This window comes from Sphaeramia orbicularis, chromosome 4 (genome assembly GCF_902148855.1).
Source record: "Sphaeramia orbicularis chromosome 4, fSphaOr1.1, whole genome shotgun sequence".
In the NCBI taxonomy this organism is placed as follows: Eukaryota; Metazoa; Chordata; class Actinopteri; order Kurtiformes; family Apogonidae; genus Sphaeramia; species Sphaeramia orbicularis.
This window is the reverse complement of record NC_043960.1, coordinates 57,445,813-57,457,603: the sequence shown is the minus strand read 5'-3', so window position 1 is coordinate 57,457,603 and position 11,791 is coordinate 57,445,813. Positions and strand designations below refer to the sequence as shown.

Sequence of the window (11,791 nt, the reverse complement as noted above, 5' to 3'; positions counted from 1 at the left end):
AAGAAATGAACGAGTAATTTCATAGTGGTTTCTCTTGATTTCACAGCAGAATGCGCGATGTTATTAAACTGAACTATGTCAGTGAAGGAGCAGATTTGAAAACAGCTGTCAATCAAACGGGATTCAGCCTTTCGACCGATCCTCCAATCAGCACGTGGGATTCTGGCGTCCAGCCCGGCCGAGCTCCGCCCACAGCTCCATTCACCCCCAGAGACGCCGGGCGTCCGGGGGCGGGACAACATCGTGGCATTTATCCAATTACCGTCCAGTTTTGACGCAATGAAAAAAACTGTTCCACTCAGTCCCATTAAAGCCCAGAGACGGACACAGTCTACGGACAAATGCACTGAGCAGAGATGGAGGAGAAAACAGAGACACGGGAATGGAGGAGAAGTGAACAACATCGCGTCCGTTCATTTGTGATAAAGCTGATTCTGAACGAACTCATCTTTGAGATGAATGTGGTCTAACACATTTGTAGTCAATAAAATGTCAACACAACCGTACAACCATTTAATTTTCATAATTTCAGGGGAGGAGTGTGCGTATCTTATTTCATGAAGTTGAGTAACTTCTATTAAATCCTGTTTGTGTCCAGAGCACCGTGTGGAAATTTGATCTGGGAGCAGAAAGGAGAGAGTTCCAACCAAAGCCATGTTCAAAACAAAGTCATTAATGACATAACATCATATTTGGCAAAAGTGTTTATCACACACGTAGTGAATGGTTCGTTCCTTTTATGGCAGTAAGGATGTGCCTACGCCTCTGTATAAAAGCTGTTGAATAAAGAAAGGCAGATGTTCCCTGAGAGCATCCTGAAGTCGTGGTTTCTTCGTTATTTGAGCCTCAACAGTTGGTGCCCACCGTGGGGCTGGACAGAGGCCTTGGTGGATTCACAGATGGCTCGTGGTGACGCTGTGTTTGGGCCCAAACTAAAGGTAAGAGCTTTCTTTCTATCCAAATACGTGCACAGTCTCATCACAGCTTACTGTGAGGAGAATTTGGGCTCTGTTGGAAAAAGAACTGCAAAGTGATTGGATGTGATCTGGGGAACCTGCACTCACCAACAGGCCCTGGGACCCCTGGGTGCCTTCCATAAATGGACCCAGGTCTGGTTTTTAACCCTTTCATGCATAGTGGTCACTACAGTGGACAGCTGTTCAAAGGTGTTCTCTTGTGTATTCATGGGTTTGGTTGTTTTAGTTCCATATCAGCTTCACAGTGGACACTTCTGCATCATCCCATACACTGACATTCATACCATTACTGTAACTGTGCTGTTCTAGATAAACCTGATCTGCACTAACATGTCTGAGTGTAAAAAAAAAAAAGGCAGTTATTATTAGACTGTAATTAACAGTTTTCTGTTTGTTTTTTTTTGTTTTCTTTTAAAACAAAAAGGTTATTTTTAGCCTATTATCTCCATGCAGGTGTGTTAAAATGTGAGAAAACATCAGATTAGCAGCATTAAAAGTGTTTTTACTTCATAGTTTTCCCACTGAACATCAGTAAATGCATGTTTCTTTGCTTCTAAAATTAAACTCATGGTATCCAGCTGAGTGGACATTTTTGTAACTCCATGAAAAATAGATTCATAAAAAAATCAATCAAATTGTGTTTTTTTTTCATGCCTAAAGATGAATAAAAATACTCAGGAAAAAAATCTTGATTAAGGTTCTCATATTCATGCATGAAAGGGTTAAGAACTGGCAGTTCAGAGTTTATGTGCCGTCCATGAGGGACAAAGTGTTTTGTTGAGACAGAGCAGAAGTAAATGAGTGTGAGTGCTGTGTCAGTCCTCGGCCCTGGGGACAGGATTGGATCTATGAATACGGTCCACTGCATTATTTGGAGTCATGGTTCTAGTGTTCTCTGTCATGCCTTTGCTTATCTACAGTCCAGCCTGTGGTGTAAGTACTGTACAGAAGGTGTAGGAACTGGTAGAAAAAGGGACCAGAGTCTGAAATATTCAAAGTTCATCTGTTGTTTGCAAGGAGTTGTGTAAATTAATTGTGCATTGTCCATTTTACAAGAAAGTAGTGAGCCTTAGTGAGTTAGTTCAGGACTCTGCAGATTCATGCAGTCCTCTGCGTGGGCGCCTTATGGGATATTCTAGAATAATGTTATATCTGTCCTAGAATTGTATGCTGGAATATTAGCTCACACCTGCTTGATGTTAAATAATCCTGCATGTAACATGGCTGTTGTATGAATCCATTGGATTGGATGTTTGTGTGTGATTGTGTGGAAAGTGAGTGAGCAGAGGACAGAGGAGTGTGGGTAAAAAAAAAAAAGTCTGTGAGTAGAGGAGAATGCAGGATATGTTGGTGTGTTGGAGTATGAGTGAATATACTGAGATGAAAAGTGGAGGAGTTTGTATATGTATATGTATATGTATATGTATATTTATATGTGTATGTATATGTGTATGTGTATGTATATGTGTATGTGTATGTATATGTGTACGTATATGTATATGTGTATGTATATGTAATGTATATGTGTATGTATATGTGTATGTGTATGTATATGTATATGTATATGTATATGTATATGTATACTGTGCAAATTCTAGAAAACACATGTTCAAAAGTACAGTGGAAGTCTCAGAGGTTCCTCATATGTTACTGTTGCGTTTTAAGGAGTTCTGTTGCTTTGACAAACTGCACATAAATGTTTGTGTTCTATGTTCTGTGACGCTTGTGTTCTTTGTGTGGGTGTAAAGTACATTGCGTGCATTAAAGTGCCTTGTAGGTGAAGTGTTTGTGGAAATTGGGCGTTGGCTCGATTACTGGTGAGTCTGTGAGTTCGATCTGTGTTTGGACAGTGGTTTGGAATGAAGTGAACTGGTCGGTGATTTTCTTCAGCTGAGCTTAAACAGGAAGAGGAGTAGGAGCCCATCTGAAGGGGTGTGTGTGTGTGTGTGTGTGTGTGTGTGTGTGTGTGTGTGTGTGTGTGTGTCGGCTGCTCATCTTTCAGACAGGAGAAGCTCATTGTCGGCTTACATCAAAAAAAATGTCCAGTTATTTAAACATAAATTCGTTCCTTTTTAAGAAAATGCTCAGTGACGTTATCGCACCAACTAAACAAGAAAACACTGAAATTATGTTAAAATGAAACAAGAAAGTACAATGAGTGTGTTTTATTTCCAGTGTAGTAAATGAACAGTTCATTTCGTAGTGGTTTGTCTGATTCCACAGCAGAATGTGTGACGGTTTTAAACTGAACTGTGTCAGTGAAGGAGCAGATCTGAAAACAGCTGTCAATCAAACGGGATTCAGTCTTTGGACCGATCCTCCAATCAGCAGGTGGAAGCTCAGCGTCCAGCCCGGTCGAGCTCCGCCCACAGCTCCGTTCACCCCCAGAGACGCTGAGCGTCCGGGGGCGGGACAATATGGTGGCATTTATCCAATTATCGTCCAGTTTTGAGGCAATGAAAAAGCCAGTTCCACTCAGTCCCATTGAAGTGCATGGACGCTGAGCGTCTACGACAAATGCACTGAGCAGAGATGGAGGAGAAAACACAGACACAGGAATGGAGGAGAAGTGAACAACATCCAGTCCACTGATCTGTGATAAAGCTGATTCTGAACGAACTCGTCTGTGAGATGAACGTGTTCTAACACATTTGGAGTCAATGAAATGTCAACACAACTGAACAGATTTGAGCATTTAATTTGAGTCATTTTAGGAGAAGATGAGCTTCCACTGCAGTCTGAGAGAAATCACCTCTGGTGTGTGTGTGTGTGTGTGTGTGTGTGTGTGTGTGTGTGTGTGTGTGTGTGTGTGTGTGAGTGTGTGTGTGCGTGGGTGTGTGTGTGTGTGTGTGAGTGTGTGTGTGTGTGTGTGTGTGAGTGTGTGTGTGTGTGTGTGTGTGTGTGTGTGTGTGAACTGCAGGAGAAGTTGGACACAGAGGCAGACCCCTTATCATCCCATGAGCCTCTTATCTTAGCTACATCAACTAGTCCATTTGGGGTTTATAGGAATACAGAAACTAGAGATAATACTGCAAAGGAGAAAATTGTGAACACTGTCATATTAACTCTTTCCCCGCCAGAGCATTTTCCAGTGAGTTGGTAGCCAGCGCCAGCCGTTTTGGTCATTTTCACTAATCTTTGGAGGCTCACTGAAAATGTTGTGTTAGGAGTATGTGAACACTGAATACATCAAAAGAAAGAACAGAACTTCAACTTTTAAACACAAAAAACTATTTTATTCTATCTTTATTCGTTCGTGAGATATAAACATTTGAATATTGGTCATTTTCAGGAAAAAACTGAATTTTGAGCAAAAAGCTGAGAAAATTGCATTTTTTTCAAAGATATTGATTTTCAAGAGAAAACTGATTTCCTATTTACATTTTTGACTCTTTCTTATTTACCAACAGTAACACTGTCTTCAAAATCACAAAATAAAATAATAATAACAGCAATAATAGTAACAAACAGCTCTAAGATATCCCATCATTCCACAAAATGTTAGTGGAATCCACACCAAACTTTAGACCGAACATCTTGTAAAGCACCAGGTTCCTTCTAAACTTTGCACATTTACATACATCAGTTATAAGTCTAACACATAGTAGTTTAGCTTTTGGATATAAACACCTCAATATTCCTCATTTTCAAGAAAAAAAGAAACAAATGCACTAAATACTGTAGATTTCTGGCCTTTGGCTGCACCAGGTCCTCCTGTTGGACCAGCTGCTGTGTTTGATCTGTAAATAATTCTATGGACATCTAGTTATTTATCTCTGTATGAATATATGTATTTATTTATTTCATACAAAAGCCAAATCCAACAGTGTCTTCCCTGTGTCCTGCTGACATTCTACAGCTGAATCTGTTCTGTGTCCTCAGTCTGAATCTGAACTCACTCTAACAGATGCAGACTAGCTTTCCTTTGTCTTGTCCCATGTCTGTATGTCTGTCTTCTCCTTGAATGTCCTCTACAAATGTCTCTTTTCTCTTCCTCCTGTCTGTCATTTTCTCCGTGTCGCTCTGTGCCCCCCCCCCCCCCCGCACCTCCGTGTCGGACCTGAGCCGCTCCTTGTTTCCCGTGTTCCGTGTCCGTCTCCCTCACCTTCTATTTCTCCGTTCCTGTCTCTAAATGGTTCTTCTGTAGCTCCATCATATATTGAATTGTCAGACTCTGTCTCCATAATCATCTTTAAGGCTTTTGAAACTGCGCGCGGTTCCTGCAGTCTTCATTTCCTCATTCAGTGACTGCCGCTGGATGCGTTGCCATGGGATACGGAGACTCCAGTGCAAAAACGTTAAACCCGGCCCGTCATTTTTCCGAAAAAGCTGCTTAATTGTTTGTTTTTGGACTAAGGAAAGTAATTCACATGATCCACAACACCTCCAACTACAGTATAACAGTGAAAACACGGATTGACGGAAAATCTCGTCATTGGCGGGGAAGCGTTGGGAAGCAATTGACGGAATATCTCGTCAATGGCGGGGAAAGAGTTAAAATAATTCTTAACATTCTAACAGTCTAAAATCTGTTGAGAAAGTACAAGAGGTTTTAGAAGATAATCATTAAGATTTGAATTGGCTACAAAATTATAACAAAATGTCAAACCCAACAGTTAGTCCAGTGATGATCTGAGGCATCAGACACCTAACGAAGAAAAATGACATTGATAAAATTTTGATCTAAAGTGGGCCGGACCAGTGAAATAATATAAATAATAGGATAAGAACTGAAAAATAATATCAACTCCAAAGTTTTTTCTTATATTTTTGAGTGAAAAAATTCCGTAATGAAAATGTTTACATCTACGAAATGAACATAAATGAAGAAATATACCCATGGGGGAGTGGTCTGACACACCCACAGAGGGAGTGGTCTGACACACACTAAAACATAGAGGACAGTAGATCTGGAGAACCAGGGTTGGACAGCCCTGACTGAAGGTCATTAGCATATGGACTAACACCTGCACAGACCACACCCCCCACAGGTTTATTTGACCACTCCCCCATAAGTTTATAAGACCACTCCCCCCACAGGTTTATAAGACCACTCCCCCACAGGTTTATAAGACCACTCCCCCATAGGTTTATAAGACCACTCCCCCCACAGCTTTATAAGACCACCCCCTCCCACAGCTTTATTGGACCACTCCCCCATAAGTTTATAAGACCACCCCCTCCCACAGGTTTATAAGACCACTCCCCCACAGGTTTATTAGAACTTCAGAAGTCTGTTGGACGACAGATGAAACGTTTTCCAAAGAGCTAAACCAGTCCAGTTGAACCCAGAAGAACCACCACGAACACATTATTGTGTTGCAGTTTAAGAACATTTTGGACAAACTACTGGAGTATATTTGGTGGTCTACTAAATACTACAGACTGCAGGGCAGACTGAATACCAACTGAATCTTCGGAGTGGAGTCTAACAGCCTCTGTGTCACACCTTCCTGTAAAACAGATGTTGCAGAAGATGTGATGAAACTGAACTGAGGGATGTGAAAGCAGACCATTATCGACTGCACCCTGGAAATATGTCGGTGCTGCTTTTAATGTGTCTTTACTTGGACACTGATGCATTATGGTCTCTTCATTGGACGTTTACTGAACACACTGGAAACATCAGAGATGAATGAATTCTTTTGTATTTTTAAGAGCAACTAAACAATATAGACTGATCAGGGTCGATAGAGAAAAGTGGAAGAGGGGACTGAGAAGGTGGGGGTGTGTGGGGGGTGTGGATGGGGTAATAACTGTTGTAATAATGATAATAACACAACAATGTCCAATAATTATACCAGTAGTCTAATTTGCTTTATACTTTTCTAGCGTCTTTCAACTATGTCCATTTCATTGTCCAGAGACAGTCAGTGATGTGGACCAGGAAACAGGATGTGGTCTTCCACCTCCGTGGTAACCACACACCACCCAGTTCCTCCTTCTGTCACCTTTAAAAGCACACGGTGGATCCGGATGACCCGCCAATCAACTTGAGATCAGCTCCAAGAAGAGAAGAGCGTCTGACTGGACATGGACCACGCACCATACGTCCTGGTTTTCCTTTGCATTTCCATTCAAGGTAGGTGGAATGATGGACGGACACAGAGCTGAAAGGGTAAACTGCTGTTTGACAGGTTCATCTCCATGGTTACAGACATGTCATGTGTGCATTTGATATCAATCCTAGCGTGTGCTGATGGTCATGTGACTGTCATGATGGTACCTGAGGGTCCAGTTCAGATCAGTGTGAATCCAGTCAAATGTTGGTTTGATGAATCCTGTCTGTTCCAACAGTGACAGTGTCAGAGCTGATTTAGAAGGAAGAGCTGCTGACTGGGTCCATTATTGACTTCTGTCATAGATACCATGGGATAAACCAGTGCAAATGTGTGTTGTGCTTTCATCAGCCTCAGGTTGTGTCTTTAACTCGTCTGTGTTGGAGTTATGGATCAGGATCAAACACATACATGTTGTGTTTCCTCTCAACACACACCAGTACATGAAGAGTCTGAACCACCTTTACTGATTTTTTTTTTTTTTTACAGATTACAGATTTCTTTATTGTCATTTGACAGCACAGTGTACATACAGCACAGAGTACATCAAATGAGATTGCGTTCGATGAATTGGGACATTTGGCCACTGCTCCTAACTGGTGCGCCACCACTGAACCCTTTTCTTTGAAATGTGCAGTGAAGAACACAAGATAATGCAAAGCACAAATATATGACATCATACAGTTTTCACACAGTACATGTGGACACATGTTGGAATTTTTTCATGGATTTGGAAGGAATACGGGGGATAGGGTGAAAAAAGGAAAAGGTAGACAGCAGACAAGGTTTGGGGTTTGGGGCAAGGAAAAGTGTATGTGTGCTGTGTATTTGTGGAATGTGTGTGCAAGATAAGAGACTCCAGTGGGTCAATCTGTCCTTCAGTTGGTACCAGTTCTTATCAGTTCACTCCTACTGTTGTCCTGACCATGGAAGATGTTTGACTGCAGGGGGAGTCCTCTGACTGCGTCCCCACCTGTTGTAATTCCTTCACATTGTCACTCACCATTCCAAAGTGCTTCTCAATTTTGACCGACCAATCAGAAGGTGTCCCACTATCATAAACCCAGCTGAGTAGATGTCCTCGATGTCCTCCACCGACAGAGCAGAGAGACAGACCACCCTCTACTTGTCCCAAGCGTCCCGGGTGTATCCGGCTGCAAATGTTCCATCAGGGCAGGCGGGCTCCCCAGGGCCATTCTTCCTGGGTGAAAAAATCATGTCAATTGCGCTGAGTGACCAGTTGATCCACTTCCTGTTTGTCACAGCAGCTGCTGATTCCAGCAGTTTCTGCGCTGTGGTGGGGGCGGAAACCAGACCAGTGAGGCTCATGGAGGCTATTGGTCATTACATGTGTGGAGTTGAATGGCGACTATTTTTTCAACAATTTTGGAAATGAAAGGTAGGTTAGAGATGGGGTGGAGGTTATTGAAATTGTTGGGGTCTAGACCAGGTTTTTTGAGGATGGGGGTGATGACTGCAGTTTGAATTGTGGAGGAACAGTTCCAGTGGTCAGGGAAGAGTGAGTGATGGCAGATGGAGAGAGGAAGGATTTGACCGGAGGTGTGTGTGTGTGGGTGGGTGGATCGAGGTGACAGGTGGAGGGTTTGGAGTTTTTGATGAGGCTGAAGATTACAGAGGTATCAGGGAGTTGAAAACTGGAAAATGACTGTGGCAGGGTGAGTGGTTCAGGTGGAGTGGCAGGCGGTGAGTTTGGACAGAGGTGCAGGTGGATGTTGAGGATTGTCTCATTGAAGAATTGAAGTACAGACTGACAGACGCTCGATGAGTACAAGTGGGGGGGCAGGGAGTCAGGTGGCTGGAGAGTTTAATTGAGCAGGGTGAACAGTGTTTGGTGTTTCCTTCTGAAGAGATGATTAAAGCAGAACAGTAGTTGGATTTGGTTTTAGTAACTGAGTCCTTCTGGTGCTGTATGTGTGTTTGGAGCATGTCCATGTGGATAGTTAGACCAGTTTTTTGTGGTGTGGGATTTGATAAGGTCTTAAGTGTGCGTATGTTATTTCATGAAGTTGAGTAACTTCTGTTAAATCATGTTTGTGTGTCCAGGTGACCATGACCTGTGGAAATTTGATGTGGGAGCAGGAAACAGAGGGTGTGCCCACCGAAGCTATGTTCAAAACAGTCATTAATAACATAACATCATACTCGGCAAAAGAGTTAATCACACACGTAGCTAGTGGTTAGTTCCTTTTATGTAAGTTATAATGTGCAAATGCCCCTGTATAAACCCCCCTCCACCATCAAATAAAGAAAGGGAGATATTCCCAGACAAGCATTCCTGAGTTTGTGTTTTTCTTCTTAATCATTCACAACAGAGGAGTCGCTCAAGTTGTCGACCTTTAGCCTTCATTTGTCGGAGTTCGGGGGTGTACCGGGGGCAGTTGAGGAGAAGGAAACAGACCGTATTTTCAGTGGGGCAAGAGAATGGAGAATGTGGGTCAGATTATTATTGTATAATGCAGCAAGTTCATCAGGAGTTGAGGGGGAGTCTGGGAGTAGAATGTTGTTGATGTTGGAGGAGAGCGTGAGTAAACCAATGTCCTTGATATTTGGAAATGAGATGTAATGACTTGAGAGCGGTGAGGCGGAGTGTGGTGTTGAAGGAGAGGAGGACATGGATGGAGATGTGAACTTCATCTGCTGAACAGTTGGGTGGGTGGGGGGGGGCAGAACAGCAGACTAGATCCAGGGTTTGTCCTTTCTTATGTGTTGGAAAGTCTATGGCTTGATGAAATTCAAAACTGTCCAAACAGGAAGAGAAGTCTGTGGTGAGGGGTAAGTTTCTATTGTCCATGTGGACATTGAAGTCCCCCAGCAGTATTATATTAGGTGAAAGTGTAGATAAGTGGGTGAGTGAAGTGGTAAAACTATTTAAAAAGTCACTGTGGTGCTTGGGGTGGGGTGGGGTGATAAACTGTTGAGACAATTGATGGAGTGGGGACAGGCACCATGAACACATTCCATTCAAAGGAGCTGAAGGAAGGCACAGACACAGGTAGGACCTTCAACTTCTCGCGGTGAATTATTGTGAGACCTCCTCCCCGACTGTTGCCACGGGGACAGCAGATGTAAACAAACCCGGGAGGAGTAGATTCATTTAGCTGTGAAAAGTCATTGGTCTGTTGCCAGGTTTCAGTAAGACAGAGGGAGTGGAACTTACGGTCGGTGAGGAGGTCCTGAATCAGACATCCTCTGCCTCGTGAGGGAGCGAATGCTGAGGAGACCAAAGTTGACAGTGGTGTTGTTGTGCTTGGTGCCAGCGTTAGTCGACCTGTTGAGTCTGAATGTCGAAGTCTCAAAGTGTTCAATTAAAATGCTGACACAGAGAAAACACCCAGCCTCCCTGGGTCAAGCTTGGAAGACTAGGGAGATATTGGGGTATGGGAAAGCACCAGGGGGCCACAGATAGAACTCACAGGCCCACATAGCGGCAGCAGCGACAGGTGGATCAGCGAAGCTGGGTGAAGTGATCCAATAGGTAGGCTAGTGTTAGCCCTCTGACAACAAAGTGCAGGAACAGCAACTGTTGCACTAGTGAGAAGAGATATGGTCGCTTGGTTCCCACATACATACAATTACTCAGTTCACTTCGGGCATAAAAACCATTTAACCTCCTCAGACCCAGGAAATATCAGCAAAGACAAGCTTTTTTTGTTGTTTGTTAAATCAGTGCCTATATTGGGAACATCATGATGCAACAGTTTTTTCAGATGCAGTTTTTAACATTTTGATGGAATGTCCTTTGTGGTGGACAGTTTTCTTTTTTTTGTATAAAGTTGTGAAACTCTTTTCCACAAATGTGGACAGAAAACCCATCGCTGGGTCTGAGGAGGATAAAACACTTTAAAATTGCTGGTGAGCAGCGGCAGCAGGTCACACCAGCGTCCACTCAACTGGAAGAAGACCGGCACCATATTGTCCTGTTTTCACGGCTGTCCTTTGTGTTTTTCCTGCAGGGCTCCTGTCTGAAAACAACAGCACTTCCACAGGTAAGAAATGCACAAAGGAGGAATGTGAACTGGGCTGAAGCTGAACATCCTGGTTCAGGTGGTTTTCATCTGAACAAACTGGAGCTAATGCAGAGGATTCAGGAATGATGGGTTTACAGAAGCTCCACTGAGCACGCTCAGCTGCTGTTCCTGACATTTGGACAAGTGTGGCTTTAAAGATCCACAAGTGAAGGAAACACTGACAAACAGGAGCAGACTGAGCCATTCAATTCACTGACTGAATGAATGAGGGATGAACTGAGTCCGTTTGGACACAAAATCTGTCAGTGGGACTGAAAACACTGTTCACACATGGAAACCAGATGTGCTCAATAATCCAGTCCATGTGGTCCAGATGGTGTGTTGTGGTTCTGGACCGGACTCTGACTGGTCTGTCTTATTTCTACAGAGTCTGTCCACTTCAGGTTGGTGGGAGGAGCCAGTCGTTGTCATGGTGACCTGGAGATGAAACAAAAGGATGGAAACTGGAAACCAGTGGAAGGGTTATACTGGTACAGGAAGTTAGGAAACAGAGTTTGTGCAGAACTGAACTGTGGATCTGCAGTTTCAGTGAGAGACAGAAACACTGGTTCAGAAAGAGACAATTGGTGGATCAGATCAGACTGTGATGAATCTGAACTGAGGGACTGTTTTAGATCTGAATCATTTGTCTTTTCATCCCTGGAGCTGAATTGTTCAGGTAAGAGCATGAACACTGAACCCTAACCCTTCCACTGTCACTGTGGGC

At 43.2% G+C, this 11,791-nt stretch overlaps 1 long non-coding RNA gene across 1 annotated transcript; it reads left to right on the top strand.

Annotated features, from left to right (window-relative positions):
• The first annotated feature begins 681 nt into the window (after positions 1–681).
• Positions 682–11,480, top strand: LOC115418568 (uncharacterized). The gene is made up of 4 exons (XR_003935322.1): positions 682–938; positions 6,842–7,059; positions 11,011–11,043; positions 11,453–11,480. It is a non-coding gene; the product is annotated as an uncharacterized LOC115418568 (long non-coding RNA).
• Positions 11,481–11,791: the final 311 nt, after the last annotated feature.